Raw genomic sequence first — 15,549 nt, 5'->3', positions numbered from 1 at the left:
ATCCTACCTGGAAAAACATTCTACCCAATGTTTCTGCGCAGACGCGGCGCATGCGCACAACACCAACGCCAAATAACAGCGGTACCAAACGACTCACGGACCGTTTTTTGTTTTTTTTTAATCTTCGTCCTGTATTTAATAAATTCAAAATGAAGTAAAATCGCTAAATAAGGCAATATTTTAATTAGGAAAAAAGTGCATTTATGTCAGTCATCCGGAAATATAGTCTTTTAATTCACCCGTTTCCTTACATTATATTGTTAAACTGTTTTAAAATCCAATGACTTGAATCCCAAAAGACTTACTGGTGAAAACTTCTTTGATTGCCCATGCCAAATCATAATATTACAAAAAGGGAAAAATAACACTGTTTGTTATTTAAGGATCACCAAGATTACAAACGTGCTAAAAAATAAAGCTAAGCAGTGCTACATGATCAAAAATACAACTACAAATCTAATCGTGAAGAAGAGAAGCGTTGATTAATAAAAAAAATTTTTTTAAAAAAGTCATTTTGACTCAAACCTGAGCCCACCTCTGTTTGCAGCTATTTATCTTTAGCTCATGTTGATTTTAGTCTAAACTCTAGCTCATATGTACAACAGTTACATTTACATCTGCAACACAAGAATTTCACTTCTACTTGAGCATTGCTTTTTTAAATCCAGAAGAATATTGAAATCATCCTCCAGAATTTTTTAAATATAGTTAGTAGTGTCAGACCAGTTTTGATGTTTTGGTCTCCCTGTTTTTCGTTGATTTTTTTTTTTCCATCAGGATTTGGCAGTCACTGAACCAAGCAGAGGAGATAGCACAAACTGCATGGCAGCAGAAGCAGTAGCTGCATAGCTGGCCCCTGGTTTGTTCCCTGTTTTGGCTGTTAAAAAAAGAAAATGAAGATATCCAGTAATATCTGAAAATAGCCTTGTTTATTCCTTTAAAAAAAAAAAAACAAGTTAGAATGTGTCACAGCTTTTCACCTTAAATTGATTTCATACCACTGTCAGTACTATATATCACTTTAATTTCCCCTTTAAGTTTATATCCTGTTTCTAATGTTTGTAGTGTGGAAGCCTCTGTCATCTGCTGTTGATGAACTGTATGAAGGTGTTTGACGGATCGGATGGCATAAACAGGCATTTGAGATCATGTCTGAGGGGTCTCCGGGAGTGGAAGAATTCATGAAAGTTAATGTTTCTCATTCCATTCAAACTGTTTTTGGTAGAAAATATAAACATAGTTTTGCAACAGTAATTTATTACTAACATGCATTATTGTCTAAATTGGTGCATGTGTCTGCTGTCACTAATACCCCAGAGCATACAGTTCATTCTATACAGGAAAAATAAGTAGACAATAAATAAATCATCCATGCCATCAACACACAGCAGTGTAAGAGTGTAATTACTGACTCCTTCTTCACAGTCAAGACAACCCGTTGTTAGACTGGCTGTCTCCATCAGTCTATATGTCTGTGTCTCTGTAGTTTACCTCTGCAGGCTGTTTCTCCAGCCTTTCTGATTCTCACTTTTCCAAGTATTTTTGATGTATTTATTAATTATGCTATGATTCTTTTAGTGCAGTTCTGTTATGAAGTCAAAAGGTAATGTTTTAAAACTGAGGTGACGAGCAAGAGGCAGATCTGACTGAGAAACTCAATTACAAGTATACTGCACACTCAAAGGTTACCAGCATGGGAATTATACAGTAAAGCCCTCTTCATTTAAAAAATGAACATCTTAAATTTAAATTTAACTTAACACTAGTGATTGAGCTTATGACGTCATCAGGAAAGTGTTTCAGCTTCTATACAGCTTTCTTTTTGTAACTCCACAAGTCGCCCTCTGCTGGCCATAAAAAAGAAAGCAAGTATAATAGACTGCATTCTTTCTCGGAGCCTCGGTGTCCTTTTGGTGTATCACCTCCTCCCTCTTGGCACACAGCTTCTTCTTCTTCTTCTTGGTTGGCAACCAATGTTAAGGCGCATTACCGCCCCCTGGCTCACAGCTCAGTGCACATTTAGATGAGAAAATATATATTTGACACATTTAAGGAAAATACTAATGAAATAAAATAAAAATGTTCCCTTTAGATTTTTTTTGCTCTATAAAATAGTTGTTTTCTTTTACAATCATTCATCTTAGCGGTAGGATTTACATTAAAAGAGAAACAAATTAAGTTTGAGTGAAAATATACATTTTTGCACTCTCTGGTCAACTGACTCATTGACTCAAATGACTCAAGGAAATCCGATTCACTTTGGTGAGTGACTCATTAAAACGCGATTCAGTAAAAAGAATCGAATTTACCATCACTAGCACATAAATAAGTTACATAATATTCAGTACTTACTTTTAAAAGTTTACTCTTTGGCCTCTCCGATTCAGCCGTTTTTTTCGGCAAAATTATCCACACCCACCGCAGCGCTATGAAGTCTGGGATATGTTGGGCCATGAAGTCTACACCGCCACATCCTTAAAATTCAGGGAAATGAAGGATACATTTGAGGGCTGCATTTCGAGCAGCCTTCGTCGCGTCGCAGTGACGTAATCGGCCTTAAAATGCGGCCTTTAAGGCTGCAGACCCTGAATTGGGATACAACCTGTGTTTCCTGCACCCTCTGTACTACTTGAACGTCATCTTCAAGAATGTCTCAATTCCAGAAAATAGTTACTCCATATTAAATTAACTACTTCTGAAAGGTGGGTTGTATAGTGTATATAGTATATTATATAAATGGGTCCAGCTCTTTTTTTTTTTTTTTACCTTCATAACTTTTGAAGTACAGGAGACACCCACCTGAAAAAAGCCACAATCTTCTTTTGCACAATTAGTTTCATTATCATAGTTTCAAGTGTTACGAAATCAGTTTTACCCCGGTTCTTTTTATTCCTCAGGCATCCAGAGACGGCACCGGAACTCAGTAATTATTTCACAAAACCTTTATTCATCTTTATTCATCTTCATTTAAGCATGCATCTTCTAGAAGGGAAGACGTGCAAGGCCGGTGTCCCTCTGCAAATCTTCCACCTCTTTGTTAGTTACAGCCAGCTTTATAGAAGTGACCCCATCATAAAACCCCCATGATGTGCTGCAAACTCTGTGTGTCTGTGTGTATGCACGAGCACGTGAGTGCCTGTGTGTGCGCGTACCCGTGTGTATGTGTGTGCACGTGAGTGAGTGTGCATGTGGGTGTGGGTGCGTAACAGTTAAAGCACTGTGTGTGTGTGTGTGTGTGTGTGTGTGTGTGTGTGTGTGTGTGTGTGTGTGTGTGTGTGTGTGTGTGTGTGTGTGTGTGTGACTTCCTGCCGGTCAAAAGTAATCTCCTCACCCAAGCTACACCAGGTTCCTTTAGACAACAAACAAAACAAGTTAACATATTACAAACACTGAGACCCCCACTCTGCCTCCACTGGGCCATTGGCCTCTTGTTGTTTTACATTTACAGATAAGCATGTGGAGAGTCTCCTGCAAACCTACTTCTAAGTTATAACAATTATGCATTTTTATTAAAGGTACAAGCATCAGCATCAGCAACCCCCAACTGTAGCTTCCTGTCTCCTTTTATGACACCAGACCCCCAGTGTCCATAAATTCCTTTCTCTCTAAACAATTTCACACACTCTCAGGCCTACAGCTAAGCCAAACTAAAACACAGACCAATCCTTCCTTATTCCTGTGATCTAAACAAATTTAACACATCATATTATAATAATTATTTTCTTGTACTCACACAAGTAACAATACTGCACCAACTTAATGTCTGTGATTTAGAGTAAGAGGAACAATCAGTGGTATACTGAGTCCCATGTCATTCCCCAATTCGTTACTGGACCAAATGCACTTTAGGAATTGAAATGTCCTTCAAAATGTGTAATGAAATGTGTTTTCGGATTACGGTGAGAAGAACGGAGGAGAGAGGAGGCAGAAATGAGAGAAATAGGAAAATCCCTTAGGTTAAGTAATTCCTTTTGTTCTGTTCCCCTCTTTTGGTGTCTCTTGCTCACCTTTTTACATCTGCATTTTGGTGTGGTGTCTGGACTCCAGGATCTACAAACTTTGTTTCAATAAAATTTATTTCAGGCTGTTAAGAAAGACCAAACATAACAAAACAGAATCAAATAATTGAAATGAAGCTTCGTGATAAACAAACAAGAAAAATTGAGTCATAAATTTACATTTGTGGTTGTGGAGCTTGAGAAGGACTTGATATGTCACATCAAGTTAAGCCACCGTCTTAAGCAAATATTTCTGTAGTAAATGAAAATTTCAGAGAAAAAAAATTAATAAAAAGTACATTAATGTTTTTTCTAAAATGATGAAAAATTATTCAATTAAATGGGATTTTTTTCTGAGCACTAGTTACGGAGCAGAATAACCTCCAGGACAACCTGTGAAATGAGAAGAGAGGTTAGGTTCGTCACGAAGTGGGAGGGCGCAGTGGACGGATTGGACTCGGGCCTACGGCTCACACACGGCTAGCGTCTGCGTTCCCTTCATCTCCGACCGTCATTGGCTAATGAGCACGTCGGTCATTGTTTCCCAGCCTGAACTCGCGTCTGATTGGCTGACAGGACACCTACGACGGTAGGGCAAACGCTATTGGTTGAAAAACTAGGTTAGTGGTCCGACAGGCATGACGGTGAAGAGAAACTGGGTCACCGATTGAAAATCGTTTATGTCACACTTCTGTGTGTTGCTATTACATATTACCAGCGGCGTTCAATGGATGGATTAGTCCCCCTGGATCTTTTGTAAGTATAACACAAGAACGAGGATATGTTTGTTGACGCCGCGTCTGTGTGACTTTGCTGGGCTTCAGTCTGTGATGGATATCGTCGATGTTTTCCCAGCGCTGTGGTCATGTCAGTGTGGTTTTCTAGAGCAGGAGGAGGGACTTTAGCTTTGCTGGCCAAGTCTTGACAGTCAGTAGCTAGCAGTGAGCTGTATGCTAATGTTAGCAGACGGGGGAGAAATGCCGTTATGGTCAAAAAGTGCGGAAAACGCCTTTAGTTTGGCGGGGTTGGTTTAAGTGGTGCCAGGAATCGCCGGGACTTAGAGGAAGCTCGGGCGTGGGTAAGTGCCGGTCAGTGGCTTTCAGTTTATTAACTGAACGTGACCCAAGTGAGTAAAGCTCCAGTGCTAGCGCATTAGCTGTGTAAAACGGGCCTTGGTGGGTATACTCAGCAGCATCTATCCTGCTCCGGTAACTTCAAAGCCTCCATTGCTTGTCTCTTTAAAAGGCCTCAACGGTACTGTGCTATTCTTCTATTTATTTGGAGACCTGTGCTTGTCTTAAGTATCGCGACGGTGTATGCACTTGCTGTGGAAATGTGGCCACCGCTAGGTGTCTCTGCTGTGGTTGATCAAAGACTATTTGATTGGGTTGTGGTTATACTGTGCATGTAATTAGTGTATTATTGAAGCAGGAGGATATGGGGTGTGATAGATAATATAAAATCCGAAACAAAACCTAACCAAACCGCTCGAAAGCTGAGTGAGTGACGATTTTAGTTGTTTGTTGTTACACATCTTGGGCATCATAAAGGGTGGACGTGGCTTAAAAGTGAAACAAGTGCAGAAGGCCTAATACCCAGGGATGTCAGCTGGCAAGGCTAATGAGCACCAGAGGGCGATACCTGTGGTTGTAGAAAAGCCTTCCTGTCCTGTATAAGTCTATGGGAAAACAGCCCTCTGCCCTGGCATCAATAAACACTTTCCTTATGTGTTTATGGGCACAGCAACTAATTTCAGGTCACATTGAGTAAGACGTCAAATACATTTTCTAATGTACTGTCATTATTAGAGACAGACAGGAGGATTAGGTGTTAGCCAATGAGCATGCAGGTCTCCTTGCATGTCATACCTGGTTTCAGGCGGGTCCTGCTGAGGACCAGCTGGTTTTGACTGGGAGGATATGAAATGGTCTTGAGCAGGATAGGAAACAGTTGGTTGTCACTGTTGATTCATCATCTGAGTCACTCTCACCACACTGAAGCCTTTTTTTAGTACACAGGGTTTATGGATCTATTTGGGGATACATCATATTAAACCTTTGTTGTGTTAAAGGCAGTTTGCTGTTAATCTTTTTTTTTTTGTTGGATTACTGTCTCGTGTGTTAGTTTGACAGGTGCACCTTGTGTTTTTGTAGTTTCTCATGCCTGCCTTGAGTAGATTATCCATTAACTGTTTCACCACATGAAAGGCACTTGCTGTGAACTTCAGACTGTGTCTTTGTTTTTGTTTCTAGCCAGGTAGCAACCTATATCAGATCTTATCAGTACGGATCTATGTAGCCACAAAGACATTTTTACAGCAGACATTTGTTGTGATGACTCAGAAGGGTTGCAGTTAACCATCCTGTTGATCATGAAGGCCAGATGACAAACTTCTGGTTTCTATGAGGAAACTGTATGATATAAAACGTTATAGAGAAAAAGATCCTTGTCATGACTATGTGGATGGTAATTTAGATTAACTAGAGATCATTCTAAGTAATTATGTGAGAGAGACTGTCACACTAAAAGTTTCTTGTATTAAAATGTATGTGGAAAATTCTTCAATGCCTAATATTGTGGTAGAAGTATAACGTTAGTGGGGGAAAAGCTTTTTAAAACCTTATTTTAGGGCAACCTTAGTAAACTTATTAAACATATTTTTTTTAATGAGATTTAAGTTGTGATCCTACACATGTAGCTGTTATTTCCTGTTAACCATTGTAATGAATATTCATTTGGATAATTCTTCAACATAAGAGCCCACAACTGCTCAAGGAAAGTTCCAATTGGTGAGGCTTGCTTAAATGAGATTACGGGACACAGTTTATTTAGAGGTGAATGTATGAGAGCTACTGAAAATGTCCTTCTTAAGGGGTGAATAGCATTGTCAGTAATGAATAATAATAAATAATAAATAATTTCCCCCAGGGATCAATAAAGTATTCTGATTCTGATTCTGATTAAATAAAGGACATGGCATGGAGGTGTAGTTTGTAGCGCTGATGCCTCACAACAAAGTTTGGATCTTCTGATCTGCTGAGGTCTTTCTTTGTGGAGTTTACACATTCTTTATGTGCCTACATGGGCTTCTTCTGGGTACTCCCACTTCTTCCCAAAGTCCAAAGATATGCATGTTGAGTTTACTTGTGACTGCAGGTGAGAGATTGTGTGGTTGTCTATCTCTGTGTCGGCCCTGTGATGGTCTGGCAACCTGTCCAGTGTGTGTACCCGGCCTCTGATCTTATGATAGCTCCACCGCATTTCCCTAAGTAGGATAAGCAGTTAAGAAAATGGATGGATGTAACCAAGGCACCCTGCCAAGTTTAATAAAGATGCCTCCTGTCTAATTCCCAATAGGAGATGTTGGCCACAGTGACTGGCCATATGCTTTGGCCGGACAAACCTAACGAGCCATGCCATTGACTAAACAGAGAGGTTCCACATCCATCAGGAAACCCTTGCATGTAACTAAGAAGATACGATGCTTGACACTTACTTATTTCTCCCCTGTAAGCTTCTGTGGTTTAAAAAAGGGAAAAGGTAAAGAATTGTTGGGGTTGAAAGGAAAATTGATCAATAAATGTGTTTATCTAAATAAAAAGACACAAGTAGAGATAACAAGCCAAAAGATTTTAACTCGTGTAAATACAATAAATAAATAAAAAAACAATTTTTTCCATTGTACTTCAAATAATGCATTTTAATGTAATTTTTTCCTGATATTAAATAAATTAAAATCTAATTTCTCTAAAAACAAAATGTTCTCAGGTGTATGTTTAAGTATGTTTAAAAGGAAACTTAACCTTATCCTTGGCTGGACTAATTTTGGTCTCCAAATATGCAGGTTTTTCAGGCCTGTATATTATCAGGCCTGATTGGTCAATTTTCCTGAAATCACAAGGATTCTTTCTGCACATATTGCTCATTATTCCCCATTGCATATAGATTGCATAAGGGATTCGAAGCATCCATCCATGCATCGATCTTCTTATGCTTGTCCAGATCAGAATCACAAGGGTGTTGGAAGTCTAACCCAGCTGTCCTATTCTATACACCATACATTTATTCTGCTGGCATACACAACACAAAGTGGGACATGTATTTAGTGTTTATAAAGGGAGCTACTTCAACAAGCTCCACCAAAAATGCCAGCTTATAAATATGCAAAACAATAAGCAAGAAAACAGTTTCCACTACATGTGGAAACAAGAAACGTGTTTACCACCTTAAACTGGCCGTTGAGTACAACTGTGAAATTGAGGTATACAAGAAGGGGTTGCTAGGTGGATGGAAATTATTTACTGCTTTTGTACTCAAAATTGACTTACAGTCACAAGTGGAAAAAATAAAGTACACCCTCTTTTCAATTCTCAAGTTAGGGAGATAATAAACAATCATCTGGTCCTCATCAACTTCTAAAAATTTTTAAATACAGTTTGTGTTGAGGAACAACTCACAACATATTGCACTGTCATTTGTTTAACAAAAACTAAAGTAAAAACTGAGTATACCCCATGGTTCAGTAGCTTGTTGGGACAGATGGCCTCACATTGGGCTCAAGAATACTTTGCTTACAAAGGAGCTCGTGGTTGCCTTAATTACTGCAAGGTGCCCACATCATCACCCCTTCAGGTATGAGGTGTTTGTGCCGATATGCTGTGGTTTGGTTTTGACAAACGTGGTGCTGTGGATTTTGCCCAGACATTTTCAATGTCCAATGAACATTGTTCCAGAAGTCATGTGGTTTGCTCAGATGTAATTTTGCTAATCTAAGTCATTTTCCATGTTCTTCTTAGAGAGATTAGGTGTTTGAAAACCCTTTAAAATAAGCTGTATTTGTTCAGTCTTTCTAATTTTACTGTTATGAATTTTAACATTTAACTGTTAACTGAGAAGTTTCTCTGACTTTGGGGTGAATTGGCTTGGACGACCACTTTTGTGAAGATTTTATGAATGTTTTCCTCTTGTGAATAACTTTGTCAAATAAAATGATGGACACTGTATTGTTTAGTAGGGCTGCCACAAACGATTATTTTGATAGTCGACTAGTCACCGATTATTTTTGCGATTAGTCGACTAATCAGATCATGCATCCATTGGACGTAAAACGTACAGCTTATTGCACCAGCATGCGTCTGCTCTTATATAACTATCATTAGCTGACAGCTTGAAGTGTTTAATGTATGTGATAACTAAAAATAAAGACAAGATGACAGTTAAACTTTTAATGAATTTTTCAGATTGTCTCGGTGGAGTTTAATAAACTCGGCCATCTCTTCTTTCTATGTGAAATATAACAGGACACTGGAGTAAATTCTCTACCATTTCACACTTCTGTTTAATCAGTTCTCTGTTTGACGTTTATTCAGCTGTGTAAAAACTATAACTTTAATCTCAGCCAAACCGATTTACTGAGGAACAAATAAAACATAAAAAAAAAGCCAAACAATAACATTTTTAAATGATCTGAGTGGCTTTTATATCATGTTTAACCTGAGTAGCGAAAGACTGCCGCGGGTTTGAAAATGATGTCCCGGGAGTTTGCCGTTCTCACCGGCTCTAGTGAGCCTTGAACCCTCTAGTTATCGAGCTGGTGGGTAACAGACGTCTCCGAAAACGTCGGCGCACTTTTGCAAAAGTGTGATGTCTTGATAAACCGAGCAGATATTTGAAGCTACACAGCTACATTCTCGCCTGAAAATATGTTAAAAGTTTATTTTGTGACCCAGAAATAGTAATAAGAGTAATATTAAAACTAAGTAGCTGCAGCCATTGTTGAAAACTGGAATTGGCTGGGCCACGCTATGAATTCTGGAATAGTTTGGGCCACGAAGGATACACCCGACCCATCCTTCAAATCTGGGGAAATGAAGGATGCATTTTTCAGCCACTTTTGGGGAAATCTTCAAATTTGGACAGGCTTCGCCACGTCGCTGTAACGTAATTGGCCTACAAATGCGGCCTCCGAAGGATGCGGCCGCTAAATTTGGACACAGCTATGAAACCAGACACTGCTGCTTCTTCTTTGGGGTTTAACGGCAGCTGGCATCCCTGGACATGCAGTGCTGCCATCTGCTGTTTCAGTCTGTTATTACACTCTTAAATCCTACTACTTATTCCTGCGTCTTTCAGGATCTTACAAATCTTCAAACGACACATCCACGATTTTAATAGTCGACGTAATCGTGGCAGTCCTATTGTTTAGTAATGGCCTTTCTATTTATTACTTTGTATTGTAATAAATAAATATAATGTCATGGCCATCTGTAATAATTACCTGCCTTCTGTCAAAGTAGATTTCAGATATCATGGCAACAAGAAAAGCAAAGATTTAAAACTGGTGTCTGGGGCTGCTGGTGCTGTCATATCATTGTGATGGGTCTTGATGGATGGGGTCTATTATTACTATGAGGAAAGAGGATCGGTGCTTATTGTGTCACTCAAAAGTGAAAGTTGGTTTCGCTCTTGTTGCTGCACATGTTGTTTGTCGCCACCAGCACTGGCTTGAGTGATTGCATAATCTCTTTGCCATTTGAGATGTCTCTCAGTTAAGGTGCAGTTATTGACACTCGCTCTATGTAACAACAGACTGGGCACTATGTGACGTTTTCCCTGTTGAACACTCTCCAGCTGTAGAGTATTAATTCATTACTTTTTCCATCATAAGCTTATGCCTTTGTATTTGAATAACAGCAGTAATGACTGCTATGTTACTCAGCACAAGAACAGAATATATACATTTCTGCATTTTCTAGCCACTCGTCTCAGAACACAAAAAGCAGTGTGTGCACAGCATTGTCATGAGTGCCGCCATCAACCGAGGTTGGACTTGTTGGCATGCCGGATGCCTGCATGAGTGTCCCAGCTGGATCAGCAGCCATGCATATCCATGAGAGCACAATCTGTGATCTGATTGTTCGCAATGGAAATGCTCCAACCTGTACTCGGGCCATTTTTGTAGCAGCACCTTGACCTGTGCTTTTTTTTTTTTCAGCTGGACAGGGCGCAATCTCATGCTGCCAGAGAAGCACAGGTCTTTCTAGATAACAAGCATATCCAGACACTTACTTGGACCTGTTGCCCTGAATCTGAGATTATAATTTCCACATACAGCGCTGCTAGGGTCTTCTTGGGTCAGCAATGTTGAGCCCTGAGACTTGACAACCAGACTTTACTTCCTTGTCAGTGCTTAAATTTAAATTGGTTGTTTATCATTTGTTTAGAAATGTAGCTGGGATTGTTATCGTTTGGCAAGACCTGCCCAGTGATGATGAAAAACTCAAACTCGGCACACAGTTAGTTCTTGGCTGTAAAAAGCTGAATGTGAGCACACTGCACTCAATCTATGCAGTAAACCCTTTCACATCCTTGCAGACAGGCTGCTACACCCTGACTGCTGCAACAATACAAACCCCAACTATGCACGTAAGATTTGGTGACCTCACGTAGAGAAATTCCCAGAATAGCTCCACCCACGAATAGAATTAAAAGAAAACACCTGTGTGAGTGTGCAGGGACTTAAAGTCTGACATAGTTGTACCTGTATATCAGGTTGTTTTACAGGTCAACTTATTGTAGTCTCTTGCATATTTCAGAATTGCCTGTATTGTGATGTTTGTCCAAAAGGTTTGCATTGTACTGTGAGTTTTATTTTTAATTTTTTAATTAAATTAGTCATTCAAAAGGGGCACATTTAAAGCTTTATGAGTTTAAAAGTCACCAGTTAAGAGTTAATGCTGAGTGAAATCACATTACAAGTACCCACAGAATTATGTCATGCTTGCAGATTCCATCTGTGGAGCTCTGAAAGCTGTAATAATTTTTTAAATTTTTTTTTAAATGACTCATGTTGGGGTTGAAACTATTAAATCTCACAGGAAGCTGGATATAATAGCAGTCGTTAAAATATTCCATTTTATTTCACTGACCAGAGGTCTTTGCACAAGCCAGTGTACAGTTTTGATATTTCTGGGTAAGAGAAGATGAGAGTGCAAGGGTTTCGGTTCATCCCTGTTTGAAGCATCGAGTATTAATTTGTAGTGTATTTGATATTTGTAAAATCTTTTCACATCTTTACAAAAACGTTCCATCACTGGCCATGGTGGAAGTATTTGGGAGATTTGGCAGCTGACTTGCCGGCTGGATGCGTCTTTCGTGTATGAACGGGCTTTCTGCCTGCTTCCTGCCTGTCTGAGTGGGTGTTTCCCTGTTCAACAGGGAATCAAAGCAGAATGCCTTGCTGATTCACTGATGAAGTAGAAGTAGGTGGTGGATGGAAATCGAGGCTGGCTGGTTAGAGACCATAGAGATTGGCTGACCCACTTTTTACTCCAGCACCAGTTCCTTTCAGTGCTCAATCATGACATAGTGGTTTTCCCCTTCTAGCCCAGGGCTTTGTCCCAATAAAAGAGCTCATCAAACTCGTCCTGACCTAGTACTCTCCTGCCTGCATCTTGAGTTTCACATTGTGTTGTTACTGAAAATTAGATAGTTGTTTTATGAACCCGATCGGCACTCATTCTACATCTATCTTCATCTACTTTTTCTAATAAAGGTTCATTAATATTACACTCTTAAGATTGGAATTGATGGATACACCTGTTAACTAAAGCTGAAAAGATCTTTCTCCATAACTTGTCTCTGCACACAGACGTCATTTTGACATTTTCATAAATGTAAAGTAGAATCTTTACCCAGTTACTCCTCACATTTCTATAGCACAGTGGGAACAGCTGGGTAGCTCACCGTGTTGGAAAATACTTTTTCTTAAATCTCATACAGATCTATGTTGGCAGCCGTGTTGCCACCTTGATGTGCTGCGCTTCTCCCATCTCCATCACTCAGGCATTTTCTGAAGCAATGTATCCAGTTAATATAAAGCTACTGACAATGAAACTGAGCTTGAATCTGTGCAGGAGATATACTCCAAAAAGTGATTCATTAATTTGCTGGGACTAATGAGTAAATATTTTGCAGAATGTGACTTGTAGTTGGCTTTTATCTCGTACCAGAATGAATGTTTAGCCCTGGATTTTGAGTGTGTTACTTGAATACATTTTGCTTACATTTAGAGATTGGCGACAGATTGATTTTGCACCTGACTCACAGATTTCTCTTCATCCCCCTGCAGATGTAGACGGGCCCCAGCTGCTTAAGGATCTGATCATATGAGGGGAGACCACTTCAAAGTGGATGAAACTAGGTCAGGCTGAATCAAACCAGACTCAGACCAGATCACAACCGAGCAGACCAGATTGATTCAGACGATACCAGGCCCGTCCAGGAAGCCTGTTCCAGTTTCCTGTCCAGGTAACTGAAGCCGCTCTGCACGCCATCTGTAGGAGGTGCCTACTCATATTTCAGAGATGTGAATTTGAACCAAGGAGTCCTCCTTCACAGTGCGAGAAATAATTAACATATTTGAAAACTAGGCCAGCATTTGCTTTGGAATAAGTGTGACATTAAAAATGTCATATTTATGTATTTTTATTTCCATGTAATATTTGTAGTGTTTGGTTCAATTTAAGTTATCAGTGAACTTATGTATTAATACACCTCTGTTATATTTGCTTACACAATTTAAGGACTAAATCTGGTTTTAAAGGAGTCATGTTTTCAGAGCAGTGACATGTTGCATGCATCTGATTCTGGCTGACTGCTGTTTAACTTTATCAGCATTCACCCCAGAAAAAAGGCTCACCGCCTCCACATGCTGCTGACATTTTTAGCATCTTATAAAAACACAGCACTCCCATTGCAAAAAATTTAAATGGTATGCTTGGCCTTGAACAAGTGGTTTAGTGCACACACCTGCTTGCGGTTGAGTGAATAGATAATGGCATCGAATATCTAGTTTTTTTGTCTTTGTTTTGTTCTTGTTTCGTATCCTGAACTCCTGAATGACGAGGTGATGCCTACTTCCTTTTTTTTTTTGTGGTGTTGAGTTGCAGTGAGAGATAGAGATTCCTCTTTACTTCTCTTTTCTGTCCTCTATTTCACCTGACCTCTCCACTCCCTGAGCCTGGTTGTGCTGGAGGTCTCTTCCTGTCAAAGGAGTTCTTTGACAGGCGTTCTTTAACCGTACGGGATGATCTGATCTTTGGGTTTCTCTTTGCTTTTCTCTAGTCTTTAGCTTACAGTATAAAGCTCTTCGAGGCAAATATTGTTTTGACCTGGAGCTGTATGAATAGTGCATTTACTTGGCAAACTCATTCAATAGCAAAGGTTTGTTCGTTTAGAGCACGTGTCCCGTGAGAATATTTTTTATAGATGTACTATTATTGTTATGCATGGCCCGGCAATATGAGGTGCTAATGATATACAAACTACAGATTCCATAATGTAGCACTGCAGCCTCCTTGCTGAACCGCTAGGCTAACTGGGAACATTCCCGCCTCAAACAAGTCAAACTTCTGTTATTGCGAAGCTAGCCGCTCACAATGGTGGAGAGAAAAGTTGATTCTGAAAGCAGAGCCTTTCAGCGCCAGTGGGTGACTGAATATATGTTTACAGACATGCTGGTAAACCCGTGTGTCTTATTAGTGGAGCTAATGTGGCTGTAATTAAGGAATTTAATTTAAGACGGCACTACGAGACAAAACGTCAGGATAGCTGAAAAACCTAAACGCAGAGCAGAAACTACAGAAAGTAGAAGAGCTAAAGAAGAATCTGACATTTCAGCAGACGTTTTTCACCAGAGCAAAATCACAAAGTGAAGCTGTTGTGAAAGCAAGTTTTATTGTAGCAGAGGAGCCAAATTAGCCCGGTACCACTCTGAAGAGCTGCATGATGAAGCTGTGCGACGTCTTGTGTCCAGACAAAACGCAGATTTTTGGCAAATGTGAGCCTGAGGAGAAATACGATTGCTGATCGGGTTTGTGAGATGGCCACTGATTTAAGAACACAGTTGTGTGAAAGAAGCAAAAACTTTATCGCATACTCTCTTGCTGTGGATGAAAGTACAGACATGATGGACATTGCACAGCTGATTGCACAGCTGGCCATCTTCATCCTTGGAGAGGAAATATTGAACATTAAATCGATGCACAGGACAACGACAGGGAAAGACATTTTTTAAAACGTATGTTAAAGTGTAACCGACATGAAACTGCCCTGGGACAAACTTGTTGGACTTACAACAGATGGTGCGCCGGTGTTGTGCGGTGAAAAAAGCAACTAGTCAGCAGGTTGTGAGTAAAGATGCAGGAGGAGAACTGTACCGGTGAGTTAACAGCATATCACTGCATCATACACCAGGAAACGCTGTGTGGTAAAGTCCTAAAAATGGAGCATGTAATGATCACCGTAACGTAAACCGTAAATTTTATCTGAGCTAAAAGTTTAAATCACCGTCAATGTCAGTCTTTTATGTGGGAAATAGATTCAGAGTTTGCCGACATGCCATCATACAGAGGTCGGTTGGCTGAGTTGGGATAAAAATTCTCAATAGAGTTTTTGAGCTCAGCAAGGAAATCTGTCAGTTCATGGACATGGCATGTATGATGCGGTGAAGGCATTTCAAGTGAAGCTGTCACAAATGCACCAGTGCAAC

At 39.8% G+C, this 15,549-nt stretch overlaps 1 protein-coding gene across 3 annotated transcripts in view; it reads left to right on the top strand.

Moving 5' to 3' along the window:
* The first annotated feature begins 4,577 nt into the window (after positions 1–4,577).
* The window catches only part of LOC113025168 (aryl hydrocarbon receptor nuclear translocator-like protein 1), a 31,288-nt gene continuing 20,316 nt past the window's right edge, over positions 4,578–15,549 (top strand). For 2 of the 3 annotated variants that reach the window (XM_026172651.1, XM_026172649.1), the window contains exons 1-2: positions 4,578–4,754; positions 13,129–13,307. The gene's annotated coding sequence lies outside the window, so the exon portion shown is untranslated. Of the gene's footprint in view, positions 4,755–4,777; positions 5,077–13,128; positions 13,308–15,549 lie in introns of those variants that run through there. The other variant, XM_026172650.1, reaches the window with a different exon arrangement.

Source organism: Astatotilapia calliptera, chromosome 7 (genome assembly GCF_900246225.1).
Source record: "Astatotilapia calliptera chromosome 7, fAstCal1.2, whole genome shotgun sequence".
In the NCBI taxonomy this organism is placed as follows: Eukaryota; Metazoa; Chordata; class Actinopteri; order Cichliformes; family Cichlidae; genus Astatotilapia; species Astatotilapia calliptera.
Note: the sequence above shows the minus strand (reverse complement) of the source record. Positions and strands in the feature narration are given on the sequence as shown.